We start from the raw sequence: 15,451 nt of genomic DNA, 5'->3' as shown, positions 1-15,451 counted from the left end.
GAGGACAGGACTTGGTGGCCATAGACAGCTGTCTCTGAGTGGGGCTTCTCAGCCTCTCAGACAGCCCAGCTTCCACCCATTACACAGGTTAACCTCCTTAGGTGCCTAAAGTTCAGATGAGATCAATCATCTTCACAGCATTAAAATCTTGGTCAAAGGGTTTAAAGACAGGCAAACTTTTGATTAAACTGCAAGAGGGTCTTACAGTGGGGGCTGTCAGCGAAACACAGCGTGTGTGCAGCACAGCTTCTGGCTTAGTCAGCAATAACTCACTGTAAAGGCTTACAGGGGGCTATGTGAATAGTGAAGGCACTCCTCATTTAATTTATTTGCTTCTGGGGATATAAACTCATAGGATGTCACAGCAACTGGTCTGTGATTTTTATGATGTGTAATGGCTTTCCAGGCTGTTGCTTCTTGTTGGCACAGCAAGTTTTTGTGGACATGCCATAGCCTGTGTAATGCTGCAGACTTTTTGGCTGAATTCACAGTTTCCAAATAGAAATCATGGGGTTATCTTCCTCCCATGCTATAGCCTGCCCTCCAGGGTAAGGGAGTTTGGTTGGTCAGAAGGTGCACAGATGGCTTTAAAATATTTCAGTAAGAGTTTCATTTGGAACAACTCTGAGCACCATTTCTGGCTTTTGGATAACTGGAAATCCTTGGCTTCATATGTCATCCAAGAAGATGCAGGAAGAGCATTGGACAGGCTGGCTCTTTAGGAAACATTTAGAAACCATGGTTATAAACTCACCCTGCCCAAGTAAGTAAAACTACTTCTTTACATGATTGTATTCTATTCCTTTATGCTACAGAAGGAAACACAGGCTATGTGGCAGCTCAGAGATACACTTTCAATTCAGTTTTCTGAAGTTCTTATAGTCCCATTTCCTGAGAAGTTGTTATTACATCCCAGTAAGCAAGTTAGCTGCAACACGTGTAGTACTGGCTGAGAAAACCCCAAAGAGCAAATACAGCCAGACTTTGGCAGGCTGCTGCAAGATTAATTGGGTGAAATGTGCCAGCTCAGGAAATTAATTTTTATTTGGACAGCTTCACTATTGGTAGGGATGTTTTTCCATTGCCAAGCAGAAAGACCAGCCACACTTTTTAGAATTGTTATAGAGATGCATTAGAGCCAAAGAGAGATAATATTCTTCATACCTGGCTAACAGCTTGGTGACAGGGGACAGGACACAACGTACTCAGAGAAGCTGCTATATAAAAATGGGCAGGTTTTAGCTTCTAGCAAAACTTACCTTTTCCTAAGGAGATGTTCTGAGACAGCAGATGCTGCGTCTTCCATGGTGAGTTCTGCACTGTGGTGCCAGTCTTCAGAACAGGGTCAGGCTTAGGGTGAATCCAAAGAAAACCAGGGTCTAGAAAGGATGAGAATTCACAGAATGTTGTTGTGATCTTTCATGTTTCCTGTGTTCTGAGCTAAACCTTGTCACAGCAGATGTGACTGTAGGTTAGACAGTCCCTTGGAGTTCTGGGATTCAGCTCAGAACCAAAGGCTGAAGGGAAAATGGAGGTTTGAATCTGAATCTGTGGCCTCCCTTTTACCCTTGGGGTAAAATAATTTTAATTTGATTTTGCTTCAGTATCTGTGCTCCTGGCATTCTGGAAGATCACATATGAAGTAAACCAAGCTAGTCAAATTAATCAACAGGCCATTTTTTGTTGTTGCTGATTTATCAGCAGAGGAAAGCACTGATCATGCTTCATGTACTTCTGAAATTTTCCCAGAATGCAGGAGAGAGTGTTTACACTCTATACACAGTATTGTTTGGCAACAGCTTCAGGAGGTCACTTTCCAGGCATATATGCATTTTTTGTCTGCCTCAGAGGTCTCTCATGTGGCTCCTCTGGAGTATTTGATCTGCCTTCTCTTCCACTGAAAGCTTTCTCCTCGAAGGCTTGGAGGAGGAAACAAGCAACAGAGAACCATCAGGACATGATGGTTCAAAGGAAAATGGTCCCTTGCTGTTTACCTCCTGCTTCCTGAGACTCTGATATACCTGTGCATATCTCCTGCTTTGTGCACCCTTCTGCCTCTGGCCCTGTGCCTCCACAACCTTCCAGCCACTCTTTTGCTTCCCACAAGGCAGAGTTCTCACCTGCATCTCCTCTATCACCTCCCCCCTGCCTGCTGAAGAGCTGAGATTGCTTTGCTTTTTCTTGAATCTAGTTTTCTTATTTCTCATTATGCCGTGTCCTTTGGGGAAAAAGTCTCCATATACACAGCAAAGATATGGCTTTTCTGCCACTTGACAGCTCTTCTCCATCTCCTCTGAGCACCACAGAGCCACCTGTACCTCCTGCATCCTGCTGGCCACACCAACTCTCTCCCACAGCTCTGTCCAAAAGAAAGCACCATGTCTGGGTGTGAAGGACTAAATGGGACACTCGAGCATCATCTAGTCGCTCCACATATTGGAATAGCTCAGCCTCTGTTGAACTACCTGTACCATTATATGTCATTACACAGCCAGAGTAATGTTGTTTTTTAAATCATTGGTTGACATTAGTTTGACTTTGAGCTCAACTACAATACCAGCGGCATTGAAAGAAAATGTGATTTAATTATTACTGTAACTTTTTACCACAGGGTATTATGCATTGTTTTGAAGTCTGGCTGCGAATGTTACTTTAACATGTTTTAAATTCCATATTAAAAAGTGTGAGATGTTCCTCATCTTCGTTTTCCATTGTTGCTCAGACAAATCAAAGCCAACAAGTCTCTGCAAAGTTTAAATAATATTCCCTTTCATGTTATGTTTTTAATACACTTACAGTAAGACTACTTTTTTTTAATGAGTTCAGTGCCTCCATGTCACATACAAAAAATTGGCTTCATGTAGTTAAACAAATTTACAGCCCTGCAGCATCTCTTGTCTCTAAATAAAAGATCTCCAGTGTATGTATGGCACTCATTGCTGCACACCCTAAGCACCTGGGTGGTGGTTTGTTTTTGGTTTGTTTGGTTTTTTTTTTACCTTATAACAAGGCACACTGAGATATTTGTGGTGGGGAAGTGATGCATGACCAGGATGCTGGCCCTGCTCCTGCAGAGCTTCCCGGCTCTGTGGTACGGGAGGTCAGCAGGGCTTCAGCGCCCACACAAATGGAAAGGAGTTACTAATTCCTTTGAAATGACAATTTTCTCTTTCTTTTGTATGTTTTCCAGATGTCACCTGCTGGCTTCAGGGGGAAGGGAAAAGCTAGTGTGAAGAAAGTATTTCAGTAATTTGCCTGGGAAGCCATGTGCCTCTCTGAGCAGCTTGAACCACTTTTAAATTAAAACTTCAATAGGAAGAGAGCTGGGGCTTTACTATGGGCAGATGTAAAATAACAAGCATCTACCAAGGTGTCTTGGGGGGAACTGGTCTGCCCCTGGGCAGAAGTCAAAACCATTTGATTCCCTCTTTGCCCATCAACTACCTGCAAGACCAAACTCACTTTGGCAAGTCCCAAATCCAGCCCTGCCCTCACTGTCTGTGGCTGCAGTCAGTTATGGGAGGCCACTGAGCTCTCTTCTTTGTGTCCCTGCTTTTGGCTCATGCCCAGATGGGCCTGGATTCATGTTGAGCAGGTGTGATAGTGTGCAAACTGGTTATCATGTTTGGGGTGCCAGGATGTTGTATTTTGCATATGAACCACTTCTGGGTTATCCCCTCTAGAGAAAACAGTGGCTGCTGGCTCATCCCTTCAGGTAGGTAAGTTTTGAGATGGCACTTGTGGCATATGGGTTCACTTTAATGAAGCACCTTAAAAATCTGTCTGTATAACCTCCTTCTTGCATTTGTCTCCTTTCCCTCAAGCCAAACCACTTTTGCTATTATTTAAGAGCTCCTTGCTAATGAAACAGAATGGGGAAAATACAACATGTTTTAGCATATTTCAGTATATTCTTACCATAATAACCTTTTTTAAAAATGAGGAAATAACAGAAGGTTTCTTGAGTAGAAAGGGGGAAAGTAGGTCATTAATGTTAAATAAAAATATACCTTTAAAAACCTGAAGGCTTTAGAGAACATGGAAAAAATATGTCTGTGCAACATGAAGTAAAGTAATAATTTCCCCTATTAACACACATGAAAACAGAGCTAAATGACTGCACCACATCCTGATGAGTCTGTTTTTAGGAAGGTGAATCTCATGCTGCTTGAGAAAAGGTTGCTAAGCACTCTCCTATATCCATTAGTTATGTAAACAGGGATGTAAAATAGCCCCTTTCTTGTCAGTGTCTAAAAAAACAGAGCTTGGACCCTTGGCAACTATAAAATAATCTCCCTGTTTCCTGGAAGTCTGTCAGACTGATGGGATTTTTTTTCTTTTGAGTGGGGAAATATGCTATTTGGAGAGAAGAAAAAAATATCCTTGAGTTCTTGGCTCCCTTCTTGGCATGCAAGGACTGCAGTGGGTTTAGGTATTTCTGAGTAAATGTGAAAAATATTGAAGGGGATATTTTCCTCCAGGGATCAAGGTACCAACACTCACTTCCATCCTGTCCCCAGGCACTACTGTATTACACAGTCTTACAGCAGTTTCAGGGAGAAATCACTGTAAATATGAACTAGAAAGCATGTATTTTTCTGTTTCTTTGGTTACCTCTTTGAGAAGTACTTGATGAAGTCAATTAAAAAGAAAAAAATCAGCCTCTTTCTCTCAGTGGAAATTTGTCCTTTTTTGCAAACAACTCAGTGTTCAGTTCTTGCAAAGAAATAGCCATATGAAAAATGGAAAAAAATCATAGCGCTTGGCAGTTAACCTTTTGTTTAAGTTCAATCAGTCCTTTCAGCACACTGTAGAATTGCAAACACTGATTTCTATCCCCTTTCCAACCTGCTCTGCTCCTGTCATGCCTTCTTGACAAAGCAGACTATAAGCAAAACACTGAAGCCCTGGGCACAGATCATTTAGACACTTCTTTATCCAGCAGTGATAACTTTTTCCTGCAAAGGCAAAGCTGCACTCTGTGCTATTTCATAGGGTTTTCAGGAAGCTTCTTATCCCAGTGGAACAAATGCAGTAGGGTCCACTACATTTTCCTGGATATTTAAAAATTTTTTTCTAAACAGAAAACCAAAAAGGGTCAAGTTTAATTAATTCAGTGATGCTCCTTTTGCACTTTCTCTGTGATTTTTTTACTTTGGAGTCAATTTGTATTCAGTCTCTTCTCCTTTACACAAGATGCTTAGGGACAATTTGTAATTCAACAAAGCATAAAATCAATGGATAAAGAGTGTGATGTTTAATTACGGCTGTAGCTATGTGTACACTGGCTCTCACAAGAAAATCCTATTGCTTATAGGGGACTGATGTCCACTAGGATTTTCTCCACATATTTCAATGGTCTGTCCTTCTTCCATATTCCCATCTGCAAGCATGTGTCATCCATATCTTTCTAACTTTTTTCACTCCTTGGCACTTCCTCCACAGCTGAAATGGAACAAATGGGCCTGGAAAAAATTTCCTGAGTCATGAAGGTTGATCCTCTCATCTACAGCCATTGTATAACTGTGTCCAAGCCCTTTGCCAGGTCTATCCAGGAAGCAGGGAGACTTCTTGTCCTTGCTGCACCTTTTTGCAGACTACTTCAGCATAGGGTTACCATAGTTGTGAGGAGCAGACTTGTGGTCTCCAGAGTAAAGGACAGTTCTGGCTGGTTTATACTCATTTGAACTTTGTACTTGGCTCAAGCTGCTTTTTTCCCCTTTCTACTTTTCAATCTACTACTGCATTTACAAAGGTCAATCATGTCTGTTCTCAGCCTTGGCTTTCCTTTGGCTGTAAATCTTGTCCCATCTGGTGAGTTAATACAGCTTCCCCAAAAACCCCATCGTCAGCATCCACTTCGTGTTCACTGCTTCTATTTCTTCAATGCAGAAAAAGCTGTGCACAGCAGACCTGTGAGGTCTCCCCAGGGCTGTCCGTGTCCAATAGGCACTCCTCTTTATCTGTCTTTTTTGGAAATTTCTGTACTGCACCTGCCTTTTCCCATCTACTGCCCTGTTTGGCTTTAGAAGCTGAGTGACAAGAGCCAGGTCAGAGCTCTGGGTCATGACACAACCTGTATACACAGATCTCCTTCCAGGCTCATTTTCATCTGGCAGGAGTCCTGATGATTGCCAGCACTTGGGTAACTTGTCCCTGTGTGCATGAGCTTGGATTTTGTAAGTTCTTCAATTAGGTTCGGATTCATTATTCTGGCCTTCTAGGTCGTGAGTCTTCTCTATGCTTATAATGCCCCCAGTTTTATATCAATTAATACTGCTGGATGTTCACATTTTCTCTGCCAGTGATCATGCTGAATTGATGCTTAGCCTCACTCCTGAAAAGAGTGTTTCAGTTTGTTAGATTTCTTTGTGAGAGTAACCTTTATCATCTCCTTAGGAATGTCCTCATCTCCTAATCCATTTCTCTGCCGATGCAGTTTTAGTTAATAATTCCTTTGTGATATCATACAGATGTCCAGAGAGATTTGGCTGACTTGTATTCCTCCATCTGAAAGGCATCCATCTTATAAAAAAAAAATATATCATGTTATTCAGGCACATTCCTGATGCATCTTGTCCCAATTTTCAGTTCCTTTCTTAGCCCTCTCCTTTTTCACATATCTCGAAGCCTTTCACAGATCAGTTCCCCACTGTCCTGCATCATGCCAGAAACTTGCTTGCTATTTCAGATGGCCATTTGGGTTTAACAGAAATCTTTGCAGTGCCACTTTCCTGGCCCATCACAGAGATGCTTAATTCAGGATACAAAATCTACTTTGCGGGGTGTGTATCTAAACGTCTGAAGTGCAAACATAAAGCAACTTACAGTTGTATTAAGTGAGGTTATCTGAACTATCAGACTCAGCATTTCCTTTTCTGTTTTGGGGGACTGTTTTTCAATTTTTTTGGTCTGCTAAATCTTCTCACCATTACTCTGCATGTCTGTAAGCTATAACCTTGTTAACGGAGCAACAGTGGTGCCAAAATTAATTTCCAACCTTGTAAAAGCAAACTAATTAATGAGGTAAACACTTCAGTATAAGGATGCCACTTATATGATTCATGCTTTGAAAAGTAACATAAACCAGGCTGCACACAGCATTAGCCAGACACACAAGATGTTATTATATTGTTTTCTTTTCTATAAAGGCTTTAAAAGAAAGGAAAATCTTCAAACATCACCTTAACCTCTGTTTTAATGAAGATACACTTGCTTCCAACCTTGTTATCTTACCTTTTCTGTTCTGTTTCTGGGATCTGGGATCATGCTTTTCAGTTAAGGAGGAAAGTGCTTTATGTATGAGGTGGTCTGGTGTGAGTTGACACTACTTTCACTGAGGTTTTCACCCTGCAAACTGTCTCTTCATGAAAAGGCCAGAAAGAAATCACCTTCATGATTAATTTGTGGGGGCTATTGAGTAGAAATAAAAGCAACCATTGTCAGACCAGCTGTGCAGAGATGGTAGCTGGACTGAACTGTCTGAAAGTGTGGAAGGAAAGCATTTTTCATCACCTGCAGGTTAAAACCAGCATCTCCTGATGTATATGGGCATTATGAAAACTAATTTCCTGTGATCATCATAAAAAAAGCATTGTAAGGGAATAACCATACGTAAAAGAAAACAGTTGTTTTTGGCATTTTTCAGCTGCAATGAAGTGTAGTGGCAAAATGCAGTTTGAAAGCAGTAATCTGAAAGGTAAATGGGTCAGACTCGAAATTTTTGCTTTGGAAATCTTTGTCTAACTCTTTGTAGTGGGCCCATAGATGAAAGTACTCTTTGTCTTTATTGATTGTCAATTTAATTGCAAGAAGGAGATAAAAAGCTGATGGGAATGCAGAAATGTTAATAAACAGCATCTATGAGGAACACGCCCTTTCAAACATGCACTCAGAGGAATATGCCCTTTATAAGTCATGTGAAATAAAAAACTGGGTTGTTCAGAGTAAATAGAGTTATTCCTCCTGGAGGGACTAGGTCAAGCTTGTAAATGACCCCAAAACTTTGCTACCTGCTCAAGATTCAGTGGGTGACCCAGCTGGTCACAACATTACAGCATTTTAAAAAATGCTTTGTATAATGAAGTGCCACTTGAGTCCCATTAATCTGTTATTAGTGGTGACAGATCTCCATCTTGACTGGATGAAAGATGGAATAAGCTCAGAGTAATCCTACTGCTGGACCACTTCACATGTAGGGGGGGGCTTGTATAAAGTCTTTCTTTTGAGGAAAGCAGCTGCCAGAGGAGAATCACCTGAACCCACACATGGTCATGAGAACAAACTGGTTTTAACTCTCCCCAGACTCCTGGTGTTCACATCTATGTTCCTGTGGATATGGCTTGAGTCTTTCACTATACATATGCTTGATGAAGGTGTTAAAATGTCACCAGGTACCTAACACTCTTGGACATTTTGTATAAGGGATTGATGGCACCCAAGAGGTTGATAGAAGTGAGGTAGGTCAGTGTCTCTCCATTGACTCCTGATTCTCAGATTGTACCTCACAATGGATGCAGACAGCTTGTGGAGGATGCTGGGGGCAGAGAGACTTGTTCCTTAATATCCTAGGCTTCTGCACCTTAATCTAGTAAAATCCTGTTCCCTTTCCTCAGGTGCAGCATATGCAGCAGCATTGTTGAGCAGCCACACATTGAGCACTGTCCCACCTTGGAGAAAGGAAAATAATGGAATAGAAGTGAGGACACCATGGGAAAAGATTTTGCAAAGTACAAGAAAACAGAGTTGCAAAAGGTAGCATTGATCCTGTGGAGATTAATTTTATTATCCCAGATTCCATGAAAGTATCAACAGCAATAAATTTCGTTATAGCATACATGGCATATTGCATACAGGATCACTGTCCTGTGGTGGCATTGCCAGATTGCTTGGTATGACTACGGATGTGACTTGTGAGAATGGGAGGTAAATTAATAATACTCTTTTGGATGGTATTCCCCCGGAAACAAATTCTCCAAACAGAGTAAAAGTAAAGAAAACACTCACAAATGAATAAATGTGATGTGTGTCAAGAGGAGAGGAGAGGAGAGGAGAGGAGACTGATGCCTCATCTCTTTTTTACTAGCTCCAAGAAAATTAGATGCCTTTAATCTAAAACAGAATAATAAATGAGGTAGCATGTTATATCCAAGATGTGGTGAAACATCATGATGTGGTCTTTAGATTGATGGGGTCAAAGTTTTCCATGTCTGGAGGAAAGGCATCTGTATTCAGTAAGCAACTGACTGAGACAGGCATGGTAAATGGCAGTGCACAGCAGCAACTCCAGCTATTCCCCTGCTGTGTGTGGAGCAGTGTGAGGACTTTATTCAAGGAGTGCCAGAGTTCTGTAAGGTTTTGACTTCGTTGCCTCTTAAATCATACCATTTATCTTACTTGTCAGAGATACTACAGCTACTCTTTTTCCATCAGAAACTCTTGCTGTGACCCATGTGACAGCTTTTTCTCTTAACAGTGTTCCACGTTTGGATTAGTCTGTTTTCAAGAGATCTTTCAGTACTTCCTCTCAAAGAAATCAATGGTATTGGTAGGAAGCTGCAAATTTCTGTATACAGTAAAAAGTAGAAAGAAGATACAGTTGGACAGTACCACAATACAATGACTTTCTTTGTATTTTTTTAAAAAGTGACTATGATTGGTAGCAACTGGGGGAGAGGTACCTTGTCAGTAGTGCTAATCTGTTCCACCACAGCTTTGCTGTCAGAGAAACTCCCAGATACTTGTGGCTCCTCCATGATTTATGGTGCTGAATTTTCCAGCCTGCAAGAGCCGGGTGCAGAAGGTTATCCCAGCTAAAAGAAACAAATCCTCCCCACAACGGATGAGAGGTGTTTGTTTAGCAATCCCACAGACTTTCAGATCAAATTCATGCTCTGTAGGGAAATAAGGACACCAGCCTTTGATCTCCAGAGGGAATTTCATGATTTGAGTATGGTGAGGTGATTGCCAAGGTCAAGTGTGAGCAAAGAAAGAACTCTGCTAAGAAGCCAAAGCCAAAATTTGATAAAAAAGGAAAAAGTAATCCCTTTCTGGTTTTTGCTGTCAGCGTGCAGAAGCTAAGATATATCTCCCAGTTTGCACTACTTGGAAGTAGGGTTTCAGACCAGCTGCCTAATTTTATTCACAGTTCATGTCAGCAAGCACAGGCTGATCTGATAGGACAACACACTCTGGACAAAGGAAGCCGGGACTTCTTATGTGTGGCAGAGCAAACTGTCCTGTGCAGGAGGTAGAGGAGAAGTGGTAAATCTGTGATGCACAGTTGCATGAAAATCTGTCCAGCTTCATGGCAGTGAAAGGCTGGAAGAAGAAGTGAGACTCTCAGCCAAAAACATGAACTGTATTTGATATTTCTTGGCTCCAAGGCAGTGCTGCCAGTGAGCCATACAGAGGATGCAGTGCAGTGTATAGTCCAGGTGAAACCTGCAATCTGTCTGGATCCACAGAGATATTTAGGTAACTCTGTTAAACCAGAGAGCCTCTGCCAGCATTCTGATCCTTCACGTCTGTCAAATCCAGTAGTCATGCGGCTTGATGCCTCTGAGCCTTTTACACACTTTCTGTGAGGAGCCCAAATATCTTCTTTCTTGGGGCCTTTGAAGAGAAAAGTTTATAAATAGCTTGGTCTCAAGCTTTTTTACCATGGCATTTTTCATATGGGACCTTCTCTGTTTGAGATCTGCTCTGTCCCTGTTCTTCACCAGTGCTGGATTTATGAAATCTCAGAGGCACCTCATCTCAGAGCACTTGCTAAAATGGTGAAGCACCAGAGTGAATCCCATATCCCTCTTTCAGTGTCCAGGGACACCATTTGCCTACTAACTGCTACTATGAGCTAGAAGCAATCCATTCCTGCCAGTCCAAGTCTGATGCTTTTCTACAGTGTAGATTAATAGAATAATTAAATGTAAAGGGGGAAAAAAATCACTGTAACTCTTATTTTTTTTTCTTCTTTTTTTGCAGGGGAGGGAGACTGAAGAGAAACAGATGATTAATCTTTTGATGGTTCAAGTATTCTTTTATATATGAGTCATATGTCTAAATATTCAGGGTCACCAGTGACCTCCTCTTGGCCAGATTTAAAAACTTTCTCCCTCTTTGGTCTAGCTGAAGAGTCTAGATGCATTCACTTCTCTTATCTTTCTGGACTTTCCTAACATAGGTCTATGATTTAGTTTTGCTCTTTGGGGACTAGTGATATGAATATAATAACCAAGGCAAAGGATTTTTTTACCCCTGTATGGCTTGCACAGTCCTGTGTTTTTTGTAGGCATTTTTGATGGACAGTATATAAAACATATTTTATGTGGGAAAAAATCCTACCCAAATATTTTTGGGTGCATTCCCTGCATTATAAAGATTTATAGACATCTTATTTTGAAGCAAACTGACTGAGATGGGAGCAGTTACAGAACAACATTTATTAAACTACTAGACAGCCAAATATTACTTCATAAAACAGGAATAAGCAAATATTGACTAGTTAAGGGATAGTGACTTCTTACAGAATTTACTTGGGCAGAAGTAATCTCAGGCAGTCCCTACTCACAGCATCTCTGCTTCCTGTATGTTAAATAACTACTGTGCTTGTTTATGACTACAAAATGCAAACATTGCAAGTAAAAACTGTGAAGTGTATTTTCAAATCTAGTGCTTATTTTCTTAGGTTGCTGTGGCTATCTGCACATCCACATCCTCAAGGCAGCCACAAATACGTGCTCTAAACCCTGTCTGTGCAAGATGAGGGCAGGATTTAGGATCCTGCTCTTACAGATGCCATAACTTTAGGTGAGGGACCTGCTAATAAATAAAAATACCGATACATATATGTTAGGGATGTGGCCAAGTTCTCTATAGATTTCTACAAAAGACAAAGTTAGTACATAATAGGCATATTAGCACTCTGAAATATAAGCACACCAATATTCAGTCTATGGCTTGGTCCTGAGAGTGCTTCTTGCTACCTTTATTACACCATTTTTACTACTGCAATTACATTATTCATTTGCATGGGTTTACTTCCAGTTTAGGTCTTGATTTATCAACACATTTAAACAGCATTGCAGGACAGAAGGTGAAGTTCATGGTGTGTCTGTAAGGACTGAAAATTCTTTAATTAATAATCTAACAATAGGATGTTGTAGGGAAAGTGGAAAAAGCCCACAACCAATCTTGCACTGGCCTTTAATAGCAGATGTGTTGTGTAATCCACAGGAGGTAATTTTTTTGCTTTGCTCAGTGTGGGTGAGGTCTGTGTTGGAGCAATGTGTCTGCTTTGGGGTCATGCTTTTGATGACAAGTGGAGACTGAGTGGAGAAGAGCCAGAGGAGACCAACATGGATGATGAGAAGTTTGGAAAACATGACCTATGAGGAAAAGTTCAAGGAACTGATATGTTTGGTTTTGTTTTCTTTTTTTTTTTTTAATCTAGGAGAAAGCATCCTGAGATGCAGCACACTGCAACAAAACATAATGAAAGACTTCCAGCACTTTAAACATTACTCTGAAAGACTATGAAACTCATAAGGATATGGGAAGAACTGGTTTAATTTATGGCAAAAATTAGGCATTAGGGAACACCACTTACTGTTTGGAAAATCCAGGAATGGAGAAGAATACTTAGAAAGACTTGTTGCTCTAGTGATTAGAGACTTTTAAAGACAGATCAGACATCTGTCTGCCAGGAGAGGCCAAGATATTTTTAGGTTGCCTCTGTGTGAAGGTTGTGGAAGGTGTTTTCTTGAGATCCCCTCCAGTCCTGTGATTCATGGTCTCTGTGTGACTTAAACCTCTGTTGAACCAGGCCCTTGGACTTCAATCAGCTCCTAGACATCAAAGGTTTCATTTGGGAAGACCCATGGGCTGGCCAAATGTCAAACAGTTTCCTGCCCTCTGAGGAGTAGATGCATCTCTGGCTGTCATTCAAGTCTCTGAGGTACAACTGACAGAGTTTTGTGCCTTGCTCATTAGTCACTCAGCCAAACCAGACCTGCAGCAGCACACTAAGAGAGCAGGCAGCTCCTGGAAAGATTTTGCCAAGGAGGTTTGAACAAGTCCAGGAAGTACCTGGAGCTATTCCCTCTCACATGGTCTTTTCACCCTGTCCTGCACTCTTCTCACCAAGGGCTTGGTGATGGAATACCCTTCAGAAACACCACGGAAGAGACAGAAAAATGGTCAGGGATCAGACATATAGCCAAAAGTTAAAAGCTGAGTCTTCAACCAAAATGGATGTGGAACAAGTGTTGTCCAAACAAACAAAGAAACGCCAAACCAACCTACTAAACAAACAACAAAACAAAACAAACAAAGCAGCCAAACAAGCCCTGAGCACACCAAGCTTGTCTTTCTTTCACACCCAATGCAGCTGGCCTACCAGAGTTCCAGGTTTACTTTTAGAGAGGAAGGAAACATGAATGGTACTAGCATCCATGTTTCCTCTTAGCAGTGCCAGCAAGGTCAAGAGATGAGGTAAGACCAAGGGCCAGATTGGGCCAATCTTGATGCCAGATTTGACTCTGATATATTCTCTGCTGGCTTTTATATGAATGCTGTTACTGGTGAGCTGCCTGGGGCTTTTAAGGGGTCTGTTTTTCCTGCTGTATGTAACTCTGTTTGGTGTGTCTCTCTGGATACAGCACTGACTGCTGACCTTAGACTCATGTGCACAGTTGTCCCACCCTGGTCTGCCAGGGCAGGTCCTTAGAGCTGTATGCTCACCTGGTGGCAGCTGTGAAGGTCTGTGTGACCCCAGCAAAGCCATGGTATGGAAGCTGATATCAAAAAGGAAGGAGTCAAATGTTAAACATTGTCAATAGATGTGCTGCCATGATGGTTGTACAGATACCACCATCCTTTAAAATATACAGCAGGCTGCTTCTAGTTGCTGATTTTTCTTTCTCCAAATTTCTTCTCTCTTGACATTACCTCTGACCTGTGCTGTGAGCTGAAATCCCATTTGGCCACTGGAGGGCAATCCAAACTCTTCACCACAGATATTTCTAACCCACAGTTTGCCAAGTAGGAGCATTCCAGCTGTGCCTCAGGGACTGCTGTTTGCTTTTTTGCTCCCACCCCCATCTCTCTTTGCCCCTTCCTGTCACATATACCACCATTAGGCCTGTGGCAGTGAAGTTTTGTAATTATAGGAAGTCTTCTTTCCAACAAAACGCCAACCACACCAAAGCAAGTTCCTCCACAAGTCCCTTTTTTGCCAGGCCTGTAGGGAGTGCTCACACTTGGCTGACAGACTCCATGGTGAGGAAGGTCTCTGCCCTTGGCATTTGGTGAGTGCCAAGCACAGCAGTGACATGTTGGACATGGGTGAATTTTGTATTGTCAAACTGTGTGAGTGCTGCATGATTCTGGACCGACTAAAATTTATCTTGGGGAAAGAGGTGTGTAGAACTGTCAAAGTGGGAATGCTACACCCAGTGCAACACAAGAAACTCTGAGCACTGCCATCTGTCTGCATCCTGTAAGAGAGACGGGTTGTTACACCCTAAACCTTCAGGGAATGCTTATGAGAATGATGGACAGAAAGTGTTTCACTGTGTGTGTTCTATATTTGAATCAGACCCTTGGGTTTATGTTAGATGGTGAATTTCTAGCTCAAAACAGGGTCAAAACCACCTTGCAATGGATGCAGAATCACAGCATGGGATTTTTTTAAAGTCATCTCCTGCTCCAAGGTCTACTGAAAGTTTAAAGGTACCTGGAGGTTTTTCAGCAACCAGTCAGCAACCCTCAGCCTCTCACTGAGCAGATTCCTTCAATTCCAGCAGGGCAGAGCACAACCATAATTTCCCAGATGGAGCTGTCTCTCCCTAAGAAAGGCCTGGCATCTGGAGATATTGAACAGCAACCTCTTCAGGAATGGAGAAAGTCAGCAAATCAAACACATCCAGACCTCAACCTTGCAACCTTGCAACTCATAAGGCTCCAAGAAACCTTGGTCCATCATCTCAGTTGCCTAAAGATCTGTCCCCCAGGCTTATCCCTATATGTATTTTTCAGGCAGCTCATATCCAACAAGGTGTTGCTGCAGAGTCCCAGCAAGGCACCAGGACAGCCTTTGGGGTACTGATGGGCTCATTTCTTCTCTTGCCAGGATGCTGGATGGCCTCCTCACTTCCTGGCTGCCTGCCTGGTGGTTTCCAGAAAGGCAAAGCTACTGCAGTTGCAGAATCCGAAGCTCCCAAGTGTCCAAAAGTCTGTCTGGGCAGCTGTAGCACCCCTCAAATCAGCCACAGCGTGCACCTTGCCAGGTGCCCAGCTTTGTGCCCAGCCTGCACAAAGCACTGCTTCTGTCATGAGCTGAACTTTTCAACATAATTTTCATGTGTTTTACATGATCCTTTAGACAGGACCTGTATATAGGCTTTTCTATATATAAAATGGTAACATTTTACAGTCCTTTCTTAAGCTTTTC

At 41.9% G+C, this 15,451-nt stretch overlaps 1 long non-coding RNA gene across 1 annotated transcript; it reads left to right on the top strand.

The window, feature by feature from the left end:
* The first annotated feature begins 208 nt into the window (after positions 1-208).
* Positions 209-8,783, top strand: LOC146439757 (uncharacterized). Its single transcript, XR_014851304.1, has 3 exons — positions 209-763; positions 3,191-3,267; positions 8,616-8,783. It is a non-coding gene; the product is annotated as an uncharacterized LOC146439757 (long non-coding RNA).
* The last annotated feature ends 6,668 nt before the right edge of the window (positions 8,784-15,451 follow it).

Source organism: Lichenostomus cassidix, chromosome 3, assembly GCF_008360975.1.
Source record: "Lichenostomus cassidix isolate B80296 chromosome 3, HeHo_3.0, whole genome shotgun sequence".
In the NCBI taxonomy this organism is placed as follows: domain Eukaryota; kingdom Metazoa; phylum Chordata; class Aves; order Passeriformes; family Meliphagidae; genus Lichenostomus; species Lichenostomus cassidix.
The sequence above is the reverse complement of the archived record's forward strand: the minus strand, read 5'-3'. Positions and strand labels throughout refer to the sequence as shown.